A 16,594-nucleotide genomic window follows, 5' to 3' on the forward strand; every position below is an offset into this window, starting at 1 on the left:
TCCTTGGTAAGTCTAAATCCAGGCAACTCACTCCAGTCCACTTCAACTAAAACCCATGGACTCTTATTTCAGGCTTTTGACTCTACTCCTACACCATAACCTCAGGGGGAGTGTATTTTTCTAACCTCAACTCATATATTTATGGGGAATATGGGAGAGAATTGTAGTAGTAAAGGTTATCCTGGATGTGGAGTGTCCTCAGAGTCCTGATCACCCAACCTATAGCCCTGTGCTGTCCAATATGATGGCCACATGTGTCTACTGAGCACTCAAAATATATGGTGAGGCCAAACTGAGATATGCTGTAAGTGTAAAATACACAACAGATTTTGATGACTTAGGATGAAACTTATATGATATACTTGGATCAGTCAAATTCATAGAGACAAACTAGAAGAGCAGTTACTAGGGGCTGAAGGGAGGATGGAATGAGGAATTATTTTTTAATGGGTACAGAGTTTCAGTTTCGAAAGATAAAAAAGTTCTGGAGATAAATAGTGCAAGCAATGTGAATCTACTTAATACCACTGAATTATACACTAAAAACCGGTTGAAATAGTAAATTTTGTTATATATTATATAAATATATATTTATAAATAATTTTGGTATATATTTATATATAGCATACATATATAACATTAATATATACATATTAAAATATTCATGATATGTAAATATTTTACACATATATGTAAATACATATACACATATGTATATATAATATACACATATTATAATATATACATATTATGTATTTATGCAATGTATGTACATATCAATATACATAATAATATGTACATATCATAAATAATACATATTATACAATAGATACATATTATATAAATATATAATTAATATGTATATATGTATATATAATATGTATATTACAGACTATGTATTATGTATTACATATTATATACACACATAACATATATACACATATTATAAGTGTATACATATTATATGTAACATGTATATATTTATATATATTATATTATTATATTTTTACCACTAGGTATATATATGTTTATATATAAATATATAGTGGTAAAATATGTACTTATATATATTGAAAAGTGGCTATATATGTAGTCATAAAATAAATATAACAAAATTTAAATAAATAATGTCTACTTCATGGGGAGATATATGTGTGTGTATGTGGTGTATATATATAGTGGTAAAATATATATAGTGGGCAGGGCGCATGGCTCACACCTGTAATCCCAGTACTTTGGGAGGCTGAGGTGGGTGGATCACCTGAGATCAGGAGTTTGAGACCAGTCTGGCCAACATAGTGAAACCCTGTCTCTACTAAAAAAAAAAAAAAAATACAAAAAATTAACCAGGTTTGGTGGTGTGCACCTGTAATCCCAGTACTTTGGGAGGCTGAGGCAGGAGAATCGCGTGAACCCAGGAGGCGGAGGTTGCAGTGAGCTGAGATTGCGCCACTGGACTCCAGACTGGGAGACAGTGCAAGACTCTGTCACACACAAAAAAATAAAAAAAATGAAAAAAAATATATATAGTGGATATATATGCATATATATATATATAAATAAATAAAATAGTGGTCATATATATAGTGGTAAAATATATGTTACATAAAATTTAAATAATGTCTACTTCATAGGGAGAGATGTGTATGTGTATGTGCATATGTGTATACATATATATACATATATATACATATATACATATATATATACACATATATATATATGAAGACGCTGCTGGAAAATTTACAATGTGTTGACTGTATTTTAGTTGGGGAACAGATTCACTGTAGCGCAATTCGCAGCTCTGTTCTGCCACTTATTCTCTCACTGCATTGAGGAGGTTAGATCAGAGATTTGACAGTCAGTCAAACCTAGGGTACACTCTTAGCTCTACCACTTGCTAGCTGTGGGACCAGTACAAGTCACTAAAAAACAAAAAAATTCAACTAACATTTATTAATTGATTGAACATTTTCATTTATGGCAGGCACTGTATTGACCATTTTACATATATTCATTTCATCCTCATAATCACCCCATACCATATAGTCTACCATTTATTCCCACATTACATGAAGTGAGGCACAGAGAGGTGAAGTTGGCCAAGGTCACACAGTTAGCATGTGGGAGAATCAGGACTCACCCGACAAGGCCAACTTCCCATCAGACACCGCAAGCACAGGGCCCACGAGGCTTTATTTTATTCTAATAACATTGTTTTATTTTAATTTGTTTTAAACTTGGAAGAAAAACATAAATATAATAATAATGAGCATATAATAGTGAATTCAGCCAGGCACAGTGGCTCACACCTGTAATCCCAGCACTTTGGGAAACCAAAGCAGAAGGATCACTTGAGTCCAGGAGGTTGAGACCAGCCTGGACAACATAGTGAAATCTCATCTCTATTATTACATTTTTTAAAATTAAAAAATTAAAAAATACATTTTAAAAATAGTGACTTCAGTCTGGATTAGATTTAACTTCATTCCGACATAGTCATGAAATATAAAGTTAAATTTTTTTATGGAGGGAAGGGGCTCACAGAGGCAAGATTGCCTAGGGTCCATGAAATCAGGCACTGCAGGCCCTGGGCTTAAACTGTTACAGTTTACCAGCTCTCCGCACCCCAGCTAACCAGCTTGGAGACCACATATCTATGTGCACCCAGACAAGTCATCCTGTTTGTATTTTCTCTCTCTCTCTTTTTTTTTTTTTTTTTTGAGACAGAGACCAGGCTGGAGTGCAGTGACGCAATCTTGACTCACTGCAACCTCTGCCTCCCAGGTGCAAGCGATTCTTCTGCCTCAGCCTCCCGAGTAGCTGGGATTACAGGCATGCGCCACCATGCCCTGCTAATATTTGTATTTTTGGTAGAGATGGGGTTTCACCATGTTGGCCAGGCTGGTCTCGAACACCTGATCTCAAGTGATCCACCCGCCTCGGCCTTCCAAAGTGCTGGGATTACAGGCGTGAGCCACTGTGCCTGGCCCAAGTCGTCCTTTTTGTGTCTCAGTTTCCCCCTTTGTAAGATAGGAATAATAAAGGGTATTGACTTGTGTATGGCCATGAAGACGCTGAGTAAATGTGCACACCTTAACACCATGCCTGACGCTCAGCAAAGGCTCCATAACATTTAGCTACATCTGACCTCATTCCTTGGGGCGGCAACAGGGTCTGGACCTTTTCTCAGAGAGCCAGCTGTCTGACAGCCTCGGTGCAGCAACACCTCATCAGACACACCAGGAATTCCACAGCATCTTCACAGCAGCCTCTGGAGAGATTCTGATCTAGTCTTCAACCAACCAGGGGAAATCCACGCTTGTGAAAACTTCCAGGCACCAGCAATAATTTCCCTCCTTCCCACACTCCTCCCCAGTCTCCTGGGCTCTTTTCCATCTTAGCTCTGTTTCTGCAGGAAGCAGGACAAAAAGGATTCCATTTTAAGCAAGTGTAGAAGAAAGAGCACAGACTCGGCACTCTTGGGACCTGGCTTTGCAGCTTGGCTCTGCCAAAAACAACCTTGGACAATTCACTCATGCTCTCTGAGCCTCAGAGTTGTTGGCTAGGTAACAGGAATCCATCATTAAAACAGTAATAATAACTGTCACCGTTATTACGAGAACACTCTATGGTGTACGCATACAGACTTTCAGGTCAGAGTCCTTTGGTTCTGCTATGGCCTGGATGTCTGTGATCTGCACCCCTCCCAAATTCATACATTGAAATCCTAACCCCCAAAGCGATGGTATTAGGAGGTGGGGCCTTTTGGAGGTGACAGGTCACAAGGGTGAGCCCTCATGAATGAGATTAGTACCTTTGTAAAAGAGGCTCTAGAGAGACCCCTCACCCCTTCTACTACATGAGGACACAGTGAGGAGATGCTATCTGTGAACCAGAAAGTGGGCCCTTATCAGATACTGAATTTGCTGGTGTCATGATCTTGGACTTTCCAGCCACCAGAACTGTGAGAAGTAAGTGGTTGTTGATTATAAGCCATGCAGTTGATGGTGTTTTTTTGTTATAGCAGCCCAAACAGACTAAGATTCACATCACGGGTTCTACCCCTTGAAAGTGCATGATCTTCCCTTTCTAAGGTTTCTCATTTGTAAATGGTGAATAATAACAGCCCCCACCTCAAAGGGTTATTGGGATAATTAAATGAGATAATTAAATCCAAAGATCTTTGTAGTACTGGGCACACAGTAAGTGCTAGATAAAGGCCAGCAATTGTTGTTATTATTATTATTATTATTATTGAGACAGGATCTCACTTTGTCACCCAGGCTGGAGTGCAGTGATGCAATCCTGGCTCACTGCAGCCTCTACCTCCGAGGCTCATGGTCCTCCCACCTCAATCTCCCTAGTAGCTGGGACTACAGGCACACATCACCACATCTGGGTAATTTTTTTATTTTTTGTAGAGACAGGGTTTCACCATGTTGCCCAAGCTGGTCGCAAACTCCTGAGCTCAAGCGATCCTTCCGCCTTGGCCTCCCAAAGTGCTGGGATTATAGACATGAACAACTGTGCCCAGCCAGCAATGGTTATTTTAATTATAATGGTGTTTGTTCTTGAGCCCAGTAGCATATAATAGAGTTTTCCAACTGCACACAGTAATGGTCAATTAATAGCTGTTGAATGAGTGGATGAAGGAATGGATGGATGAATTAGTGAATGAATCTTGCTATCACTGTCGATCTAGAACTCTTTTCTTCATACTAAATTCCCATTGTCCTAATGGCAGCAGGAGTTTTAGCAGCCTCAAGACTTTCAGGTTTCTTGTTTCTTTTTGATTCAATGAGGTGGTTTAAGATATGTCCACAATTTGACACTTCTTTCAAAAGGTGGACCCTATTTCCCTTCCTCTTGACTGTGAACTGAATTTAGTAACTCATTTGTAACAAACAGAATAAAGTGGAAGTGACAGTGTACAACTTCCAATACCAAGGTCACAAAACACCTTCAGGCTTCTGTCTTGGTCTCTTTCTCTCTCTCTTGGATTGCCTGCTCCTGCAGAGGGCTGCTGCCATGTCATGAGCACTCTCAAGCAGCTCTAGCGAGGGGTCATGTCACGAGGAACTGAGACCTCCTGCCAATAGCTGTGTGAGTGAGCCATCATGGAGGCAGGTCCTCCAGCCCCAGTCAAGCCTTCAGATGATGGCAGCCCCAGCTGATGATTTGACAGCAAACTCTCATGCAACCAGGCATAAGAACCACTCAGCAGAACCACTCCCAATTTCCTCACCCACAGAAACTGTGAGATAAATAAATATTGTTTTAAGCTGCTGTGCTTAGGGATAATTTGTTATACAGCAATAGACAAGTTGTATATTTTGTATGACTATGTTTTTTTTGAGACAGGGTCTCACTCTGCCACCCAGATTGGAGTGCAGTGGCATGATCACAGCTTACTGCAGCCTCAACCTCCCGGGTTCAAGCGATACTCTTGCCTCAGCCACCTGAGTATCTGGGACTACAGGTGTGCACCACCACCCATGGCTAATTTTTTGTATTTTTTTGTAGAGACAGGGTCTCCTTATGTTGCCCAGACTGGTCTTGAACTCCTGAACTCAAGCAATCTGCCCACCTTGGCCTCCCAAAGTGCTGGGATTACAAGTGTGAGCCACTATGCTTGGCCCATATATGACTATTTTTTTTTCAGGTTAGACGTTGTAACAAGGTTCAGAGAGTGGCAGATCTCACACGTGTGCATAAATACCCAATCATCATGCTCATGAACTACAAAAGGATCTTACATGACTATTCTTGATAAAAGGTTGTTGAACGAATTCTTTTCTATCAATCCTTCCTCATGGAGACTTTGGACTGTTCATTCTCCATATTATGTTAGCACTATTCAGAAACCCTGAATCCCACACATTATTTGTGATGTTACTGTTACTAAACCATGTCTGCTAACTAATGAAGGACCCCCCACCCCTTAAGGTCTCAGGTGGGCTGCATCCTGACCTCCGTTGAACACCAGACCTCAGCGGGATTGGCATCACTAGATCCCTGGCTGGGGAGGAAGATTCAGGCTCCATAACAAGCAGGCTTCTTTCCAGTCAGTAGCTCATATTTGGAAGGCTTATGTTGTATATTTCAGCAGGGCCCATCTCAGAGAGAATATTTCCTTACTCACAGCTCTCACACTGTTTTAACAACAGCTAATCCTTTCACCTTATTTGGATGCGATGTCAGAATCCCTTCTGTGGCTGGCGAAGTCTCAGCACTAACTGGAGAGAAGACTTATAGGCCTTTGCATCTGAAGACAAACTCTGCCTGAGGTGGAAAAGAGAGCCTGGGAAGAGTGTTGAGGTTGACATTTGATAGCCTCATCAGCTCAGGGCTGATAAAGACAAGCTGGCCAGGCGCAGTGGCTCATGCCTATAATCCCTGCTGGGATTTTATATATATATATATATATATATAACATATATATAACATAGATATGTAAAAAATATATATTTTACATAGATATGTAAAATATACATATATATTACATAGATATGTTAAAATATACATATATTTTACATATATGTATATTTTTACATATATGTAAAATATACGTATATGTTTTACATATATATGTGTAAAAAATACATATATTTTACATATATATGTATAAAATATATATGTAAAATATATATATGTAAAAAAACATATGTAATACATATATATGTATACATATACTTTTTTTTTGAGACGGAGTCTCGCTCTTGTTGCCCAGGCTGGAGTGCAGTGGCATGATCTCTGCTCACCACAACCTCTGCCTCCCGGGTTCAAGCTATTCTCCTGCCTCAGCCTCCCGAGTAGCTGGGATTACAGGTGTGTACCACCACGCCCGCCCGGCTAATTTTGTATTTTTAGTAGAGATGGGGTTTCTCCATGTTGGTCAGGCTGGTCTTGAACTTCCGACCTCAGGTGATCCCCCCCCCCTTGGCCTCCCAAAGTGCTGGAATTACAGGCCTGAGCCACCGCACCTGGCGGGACAAGGTCTTGCTCTGTCACCCAGATGGGAGTGCAGTGGTGAGATCTCAGCTCACTGCAACTTCTGCCACCTGGGCTCAAGCCATTCTCCCACCTCGACCTCCCAAGTAGCTGGGACTATAGGTGCACACCACCATATCCGGCTAGTTTTTGTGTTTTTTGTAGAGATGGTATTTTGCCATGTTACCCAGGCTAGTCTCGAACTCCTGACTTCAGGTGATCTGCACACCTCAGCCTCCCAAAGCTCTGGGATTACAGACAGGAGCCACTGCGCCCAGCCAATAGCTCATTTATTTTTATCACTGAATTAATATTCCATTGTATGGATGCACCAGTTTGTTCATCTCTTTACCTGTCGAAGGACATCTTGGTTGCTTCCGAGTTTTGGCAATTATGAATAAAGCTGCTATTCTTGTGCAGGTTTTTGTGTGGACATGTTTTCACCATATTTGAGTAAATACCTAGCAGTGTGATTGCTGTATCATATGGTAAGAATATGTTTAGCTTTGTAAGAAACTGCCAAATTGTCCTCCAAATTGTCTGTACCATTTGTATTCCCAACAGCAATGAATGAAAATTTTTGAGGTCAGGTGCAGTGGCTCACGCCTGTAATCCCAGCACTTTGGGAGGCCAAGGCGGGTAGATCATGAGGTCAGGAGTTCGAGACCAGCCTGACCAACATGGTGAAACCCTATCTCTACTAAAAATACAAAAATTAGCTAGGCATGGTGGTGCACGCCTGTAATCCAAGCTACTCAGGAGGCTGGGGCAGGAGAATCGCTTGAACCCGTAGGCAGAGGTTGCAGTGAGCCCAGGTGGTGCCACTGCATTCCAGCCTGGGTGACAGAGTGAGACTCCATCTCAAAAAAAAAAAAAGTTTTTGTTGCTCTATGTCCTCACTTGAATTATCAGTGCTTTGGATTTTAGCTGTTTTCACAGGTATGTAGTGATATCTCATTGTTGTTTTGATTTGCAATTCCCTGATGACATACAATGATGAACACCTTTTCATTTGCTTATTTGCTATTGTCTTTCTTCCTCTCTCTTTTTTTTAAATTTTTTTATTTGAGACAAGGTTTCACTCCCATCACCTAGGCTGGAGTGCAGTTGTGGGATCTCAGCTCACTGCACCCTCCACCTCCCGGACTGAAGCAATTCTCCAGCCTCAGCCTCCTGAGTAGCTGGGACTATAGGCACGCGTCACCATGCCTGGCTAATTTTTGTATTTCTAGTGAAGTTTTAGTAAAGATAGGTTTTCGCTGTGTTGCCCAAGCTGGTCTCGAACTGCTGAGCTCAAGCGATCCTCCTGCCTTGGCCTCCCAAAGTGGTGGGATTACAGATGTGAGCCACTGCGCCTGGGCTCTTCTTCTTTTTTTTTTTTTTTGAGACAGAGTCTTGCTCTGTTGCCCAGGCCAGAGTACAGTGGCATGATCACAGCTCACTGCAAAGTCAACTTCCTGGGCTCAGCAAGTGATCCTCCCACCTCAGCCTCCTGAGTAGCTGGGACTACTGGCATGCACCATCATGCCGGACTAATTTTTTGTATTTTGTAGAGATGAGGTTCACCATGTTGCCCAGGCTGGTCTGAAACTCCTGGGCTCAAGTGATCTACATGCCTCGGCCTCCCAAAGTGCTGAGAGCCACCATACCCAGCCATCCATCTGTATATCTTCTTTGGTGAGGTGTCTCTTCAGATTTTTTGCCCAGTTTTTGATTTGGTTGCTTATTTTCTTATTCCGTTTCAAGAGTTCTTTGTATACGGCCAGGTGCAGTCAGTCATTCACGCCTGTAATCCCAGCACTTTGAGAGACTGAGGCAGGAGGATCATTTGAGGCCAGGAGTTCAAGGCCAGCCTGGGCCACATAGTGAAACCCTATCTCTAGACTCCATCTCTACCAAAAAAAAAAAAAAATTGAAAAATTAGCTGGGCATATGGGAGTATGTGCGTGTGGTCCCAGCTACTCTGGAGACTGAGGTGGGAGGATAGCTTGAGCCCAGGAGGTCCAGGATATAGTGAGCCAAGACCATGCCACTGCACTCCAGCCTAGGCAATAGAGTAAGACCCTGTTTCAGAAAAATAAAGAAAAAAGTTCTGGCCAGGCGCAGTGGCTCACGCCTGTAATCCCAACACTTTGGGACGACAAGGTGGGTGGATCACCTGAGGTCAGGAGTTCGAGACCAGCTTGGGCAACACAGCGAAAACCTATCTTTACTAAAACTTCACTAGAAATACAAAAATTAGCCAGGCATGGTGACGTGTGAAGCAGAGAAGGCACTCAATGGGTAACTGCTAAGTGAAAGAATCCTGACCAGGAAGAGGTGTGACTTCACTTGAACCCCAGGGAAGATCAGGACCCTGAAACCCCTACAGCTTGTAATTGAACATCTTTTCCCTTAGAAAGTTGTTCATGAATTCCTTCACTTCACACCCAAAGAATCTCTAGAGTGTAAAGCTAAAAGCTGAAGGTATTGACCTTTCAAGCTCCAAAAATGCTTCAAGGGCAGCTTCAAAAGAGGTATTAGTTTCACAGCAGTGAAGATTTTCTGTCTTTTTTTTTTGTCCCCATTATCCTGCTTAATTTTTTTTTTTTGAGGCAGGGTCTCACTCTGTTGCCCAGACTGGAGTGCAGTGGTGCCATCACATCTCACTGCAGCCTCGACCTCCAGGCTCAAGCAATCCTCCCACCTCAGCCTCCCGAGTACCAGGCGATGACAGGCATGCACCACCATGCCTGGCTAATTTTTGTATCTTTTTGCTGTTGTTGAGACCAAGTCTCCCTCTGTCACCAGGCTGGAGTACAGTGGTGTGATCTTGGCTCACTGCAACCTCCGCCTCCCAGGTTCAAGTGATTTTCCTGCCTCAGCTTCCCAAGTAGCTGGGACTACAGGCTCGTGCCACCATGCCCAGATAATTTTTGTATTTTTAGTAGAGACGGGGTTTCACCATGTTGGCCAGGATGGTCTCGATCTCTTGACCTCATAATCTGCCCACCTCAGCCTCCCAAAGTGCTGGGATTACAGGTGTGAACCACTGTGCCTGGCCTAATTTTTGGATCTTTTCGTAGAGATGGGGTCTCACCATGTTGCCCAGACTGGTCTCAAACTCCTGGGCTCAGGTGTTCCTCCCAACTCGGCCTCCCAAAGTTCTGGGATTACAGGTGTGAGCCATAGTGCCTGGCCCTGCTTTATTTTTCTTTGTAGATTTGTCACTATTTGAAATGGAGCTGAAGCCTCACCCGGCCACTTGGCTGTCCCTTTATTTTATGTCTTTTCTTTCTCAAATCTCCTTCTTCTGATTTTTCTTTAGGGATACTACCGCTTCTCCACTCTCAGTCCATGTGACTTGGTTGGAATAACTTACCATGCTCCAGGAATGGGCATGCAGATCAGGTCTACACTAGTCAATCTATTTTATCCCTGGCCACAGTGACTGCTTTGAATATGGCCATGTGACCTCATTCAAACAAAAGAGAGTCAGGACCGATACAGGCCAATGGGCTCCAGGGGCATTAGAGCATCTTCCTGCTGGTTTTAAGAGAAGATAAGGTGTAAGCCTGGAGTTGTTGGTGCCAGTGCCAGAGCTTTCAATAAGCCTTCCTATATAACATTCCACAATAAAAAGACAAAGAGAGATAGGTCCTGATAATCTTGAGTCCCTGGATCCAGCCATACCTGAAGCCAATGGGCTTTTCAGAGACATATTGCCTAAGATGGTTTGAGTGTTTGAGTTTCATTTCTTTTTTTTTTTTTTTTTTTTTTTTTTTGAGACGGAGTCTCACTCTGTCGCCCAGGCTGGAGTGCAGTGGCGCAATCTCGGCTCACTGCAAGCTCCGCCTCCCGGGTTCACGCCATTCTCCTGCCTCAGCCTCTCCGAGTAGCTGGGACTACAGGCGCCTGCCACCACGCCCGGCTAATTTTTTGTATTTTTAGTAGAGACGGGGTTTCACCGTGGTCTCGATCTCCTGACCTCGTGATCCACCTGCCTCGGCCTCCCAAAGTGCTGGGATTACAAGCGTGAGCCACCATGCCCGGCCTGAGTTTCATTTCTGTTACTTGCCACCAAGGGATCTTTACTTATTCATCCACTCTTTCCTCTCAATTCACTGTTCATTCATTTGTTCCCTCTAACTCCTCTTCTGCTAGTGAGAGTGTGTCTTTAGGTCAGACATCAAACCCTGAAATAAGACACAAAAGCACTTCCTGCTCGAAGTCAAAATAACTGGCTCAAGAAGGGAAAAGATCAGGCCAGCACAGTGGCTCACACCTATAATCGCAGCACTTTGGGAGGCTGAGGTGGGCGGATCACCTGAGATCAGGAGTTCAAGACCAGCCTGGCCAACATGGCGAAACCCCATCTCTACTAAAAAATACAAAAAACTGGCTGGACGTGGTGGCGGGTGCCTGTAATCCCAGCTACTTACGAGGCTAAGGCAGGAGAATTGCTTGAACCCAGGAGGCGGAGGTTGCAGTGAGCCAGGATTGCACTATTGCACTCCAGCCTGGGCAACAGGTGCGAAACTCCGTTTCCAAAAACAAACAAAACAAAACAAAAAATCCTTGGACTAAGGGCATACACAGCGGCTCACACCTGGAATCCCAGCACTTTGAGAGGCAGAGGCGGGAGGATCACTTGAGCTCAGGAGTTTGAAACCAGTCTGGCCCACAAAGTATGACCTTGTCCTTACAAAAAAAAATTTTTTTTAATTAGCTAGGCACTATGGCATGTGCCTGCAGTAGTCCTAGCTACTCTAGATGCTGAGGTGGGAGGATTGCTTGAGTCAGGAGTCTGAGGCTGGAGTGAGCCATGATTGCACCACTGCACTCCAGCCTGGGAGACAGAACAAAACTCTGTCTCCACAAAACCTGAACTCATACTAAATTGAGTTATTTAATGAATAATCATTGATACCTAAATGATTGCTAACTAAAGATAGAAACAATGCTTACTAAATATAATTTAAAGTTTATATACTTCTGCTTGTAGCTATATAAAAATTTATAAAATAATATATGTACTATTTAAAATATTTGGGGTTATGTTAATGGACACTTTTTAAAGGTGTAAAAAAGGATGTGTGGCTGTAGAAAGTTGTACTGTTATCTTTGTTAGTCAGCTCCCACGCTAGATAAAGCAGACCGGCCTTAACTACTTACTCTCTCTCCACTCCCTAGCTTGACCTGCAAAATAGAAGTCCATTACTTTGGTAAAAAGTAAAACTTTGGTATCAAATCAAAATTAATATGAGTGGTTGAGATTACACTAGAAGCAACAGTGACCAAGAGATCCATCTTTGTGTAAGCAGAGGTTCTCAGGTTTTTTTTTTTTTTTTGGTCTCTTGAATCTTTTCCACTCTTGGGACTTCATGAAGATCCACAACAGTTTTTGTTTATGTGAATTATAGCTATCAATATTTAATTAAAAAGAATTTTTTTTTCAAGACAGGGTCTTGCACTATCACCCAGGTTGGAGTGTAGTGGCATGACCACAGCTCACTGTAACCTCGAACTCCTGGGCGCAAGTGATCCTCCCAACTCAGCTTCCCAAGTAGCTAGTACTACAGGTGCTTGCCACCATGCTTGGCTTTTTTTCTTTCTTTTTTTTTTTTTTTTTGAGACAGGGTCTCGCTCTGTTGCCCAGGCTGGAGTGCAGTGGCACGATCTCAGCTCACTGCAAGCTCTGCCTCCCGGGTTCATGCCATTCTCCTGCCTCAACCTCCTGAGTAGCTGGGACTACAGGTGCCTGCCACCACCCCCAGCTAATTTTTTGTGTTTTTAGTAGAGACGGGGCTTCACCGTGTTAGCCAGGGTGGTCTCCATCTCCTGACCTCGTGATCCACCCGCCTCGGCCTCCCAAAGTGCTGGGATTACAGGCGTGAGCCACTGCACCCAACCCATGCCTGGCTAATTTTTTTTTTAAACTTTTTATTTATGTTGCCCGGGCTGGTCTTGAACTCCTGGCCACAAGTGACCCTCAGCCTCCCGAAGTGCTAGGATTACAAGTGTGAGCCACCGTGATTGGCCTAAAATACTTAATGAGTGACTGATTTAAAGCTAAGAATTATGAACACATTGTATGCTAATATAAATAACATTTTACTATTAATATGAAAATTGTTTTGACCCACTGAAAGAGAAACATTGTACTCAAGTAAAGCATTAATTTGGCCCAGAATATAAAAGAGCATTAAAAAGACAAAACTCAAAAGTGTATTTCACTTGTCTTGGTTTGTCCATATCTGAGTCTGAAAAGGAGCTATGAAATACATTGAAATTGTAGCAAAGTTTGCTCAATCTTGATGGGCTTGATTTACTGCAATATAAAAGGTTATTCTTTACTATATAATTACACAGAGAACAAAGACTCCAGGTCTTAATAAATTCTTTTTTCCCCCTAAATGATCAATTTATTTCAGGAATTCTCACTTATGAAGAAGCTAATGTTCTTTACCATTTTGGTTACCTTCTATGCTTATTTTTAAGTGCTTCTTGTCACAATTATAGGCACCCAAGATTGTCCAAATCTCCTCGACAACTGTTTTGATTTTTGCCTTCCTACATTGAATCCTTAAATAGAAAAAAATAAAATAAAGCTTTCAAAATATGTTCTTCACCTAAAATGATCTTTGAGATTTCCTGAGTATCCCTGGAAAATCACAAAGATTTGTTCTTTCACTTTAGATGAAAAATGCAAGAAATAATTAGGTTTAATTAAAAAGTTGGACGGGAAGAGTTGTCAATTCAGAAGAGATGCTCAGGTTAAATTTGTGTCATTAAAATATTATTCACATAAATATTTTAAAATTGCATGCTTTATGGGAAGCCCCTGAGACAATGGCCTTGTCCCTTATATTTTTGTTTTGTTTTGTGAGGGGTTTTGGGGTGGTCCTGGCTGGAGTGCAGTGGCGCGATCTCGGCTCACAGCAGCCTCAACCTCCCAGGTTCAGGTGATTCTTCCACCTCAGCCTCCCAAGTAGCTGGAACTATAGGCGCACGTCACCATGCCCAGCTAATTTGTTTATTTTTTAAGTAGAGACGGGGTTTTCACCATGTTGCCTAGGCTGGTCTCAAACTCCTGGACTCAAGCAATCCACTGCCTCAGCCTCCCAAAGTGCTGAGATTACAGGTGTGAACTCCTGCTCCTGGCCATCGCTTGTATGTTTTTATCCTCAAGGAGAACGCTCGCATGAGCTAGTTCTCTTATGAACTAGAACTCATGAAACAGATCTATCGAGTTTTCCGACTTTTATCAAAGTCCTGGTCATGCTTTGCCTGATGAGATTGGCAACAACAGTATAGTGTTATCAGCTATGAGTTCAGTTTTCTTTCTCCCTTCCCTTCCCTTCCCTTCCCCTCCCCCTTCCCCTTCCCCTTTCCTTTCCCTTCTGCTTCCCCTTCTCTTCCCCTTCACTTCCCCTTCCCTTCCCCTTCCCCCTTCCCCTTCCCTTCCCCTTCCCCTTCCCCTTCCCTTCCCTTTCCTTTCTTTTTTTTATTTTGTTGAGACAGGGTATCTGTCACCCAGGCTGGAGTGCAGTGATGCAATCATGGCTCACCGCAGGCTCAACCTCCCCGGGCTCAGATGATCCTCCCACCTCAGCCTTCCTTAGTAGCTGGGACCACAAGCAAGCACCACCATGCCTGGCAATTTTTGTATTTTTCTAGAGACAGGATTTCTACATGTTGCCCAGGCTAGTCTTGAACTCCTGGGCTCAAGAGATCTGTCCATCTTGGCCTCCCAAAGAACTGGGATTATAGGTGTGAGCTACCACACCTGGCCAAGTTCAGTTATTATTTAAAATGTTTACTTGCCACAGCCTTCCTTCTTTAATTTGAATCTATCATGGTCAAAGCCAGTGCGTCTTGGTTAGGATGCACATCAGACTCGTCATGGAATAGAGAGCTGTAAACATTTGTAAGGTGTCTAGGCTGTACTCTACTGTTACTGAATCTTTCGTCTTTTTTTTTTTTTCTAAACAGAGTTTTGCTTTGTTGCCCAGGCTGGAGTGCAGTGGCACAATCTCGGCTCACTGCAACCTCCACCTCCTGGGTTTCAGCAATTCTCCTGCCTCAGCCTCCTGAGTAGCTGGGATTACAGGTGCATGCCACCACGCCCAGCTGATTTTTGGTATTTTAGTAGAGACAGAGTTTCACCATGTCAGCCAGGCGGGTCTCGAACTCCTGAGCTCAGGTAATCCATCTGTCTCAGCCTCCCAAAGTGCTAGGATTACAGGCGTGAAGTCACCACTCCTGGCCTGACTCTCTTTAGTTGATATTCTTGGTACCAAACTCCTGGGCTCATAAAAACAAAAATTATGTCCAGGAGCAGTGGCTCATGTCTGTAATCCCAACATTTTGGGAGGTTGAGGTGGGAGGATTGCTTGAGCCCAGGAGTTTGAGACCAGCTTGGACAATATAGTGGGATCCCATCTCTATAAAAAATAAAAATAAAATTAGCTAGGCATAGTGGTGCATGCCTGTAGTCCAAGCTACTTGGGAGACTGAGGCAGGAGGATCACTTGAGCTCAAGAAGTTGAGGTGGTGGTGAGCCATGATCATGCCACTGCACTCCAGCCTGGGCAACGGAGTCAGAACCTGTCTCAAAAAAAAAAAAAAATGTCTGTATTATCATATGTTCAATCTCAAGATTTTCTTTCCTCTGTACAAATTACATTCATATATTTCTGTGAATCAGATGTAATATTTACTGATTTCTGTGCAGATAGATGTAATCAGTTATCTTTAGAGGTATTTTTGTCAAAATTTTGGATATGGTTTTATCATCTCTGTTTTGCATGCCACAGAAACAACCACATTTCCTTGTTTCCCGGTTCCTGTTATGAACCTTCATCAGATTTTTATTGCTTTATTTTATTTTATTTTATTTTATTTTATTTTATTTTATTTTATGAGATGGACTCTTGCTCTGTTGCCCAGGCTGGAGTGCAGTGGCACGATCTCGGCTCACTACAACCTCCGCCTCCTGGGTTTAAGCGATTCTCCTGCCTCAGGCTCCTGAGTAACTGTATTACAGGCACGCGCCACCATGCCCAGCTAATTTTTTGTATTTTTAATAGAGACAGCGTTTCACCATGTTGGCCAGGCTGGTCTCGAACTCCTGACCTCAGGTGATCCGCCCCCCTCGGCCTCCCAAAGTGCTGGGATTACAGGTGTGAGCCACCAAGCCCAGCCAGACCTTTTACATTTTAAGATGATCTGTAATAAATTAACCAAAGCCATATTAACTCTCTGTCATCTACAATGCCTCAGAGGTTTACCGCTATAAACTACAGGCTGGATTTGGTGTTTCCAACCAAGGACAGTCTCAGAGTTTTATGGGAAAGGACTGTACCAGGTACTTCAAACTGAGCTGAGCTGACATTACTTAGAAAATTCTTAGACTATTACCAGTGGAATGAGTCAGCATTTCCAGGGCTGTTGAGGGTTAGAAGCAAATAGTTTCATGTTTAACTCAGAAGACAGCAGAATAAGAATTAATTACATAGGACTGAGTGAACTGATGAGGGAAATTTAATTGTATTTTTCTAAACAAATATGTTTAGAAAACTGCTGGTGTTGTTTCAACATTCTATTTTCCTTATTTATT

At 42.6% G+C, this 16,594-nt stretch overlaps 1 pseudogene; it reads right to left on the minus strand.

Moving 5' to 3' along the window:
• Positions 1-5,659: 5,659 nt before the first annotated feature.
• LOC116814039 (small nucleolar RNA U13) lies at positions 5,660-5,754 on the minus strand (annotated as a pseudogene).
• Between the last annotated feature and the right edge of the window lie 10,840 nt (positions 5,755-16,594).

This window comes from Hylobates moloch, unplaced genomic scaffold, assembly GCF_009828535.3.
Source record: "Hylobates moloch isolate HMO894 unplaced genomic scaffold, HMol_V3 SCAFFOLD_9, whole genome shotgun sequence".
Classification (NCBI taxonomy): Eukaryota; Metazoa; Chordata; class Mammalia; order Primates; family Hylobatidae; genus Hylobates; species Hylobates moloch.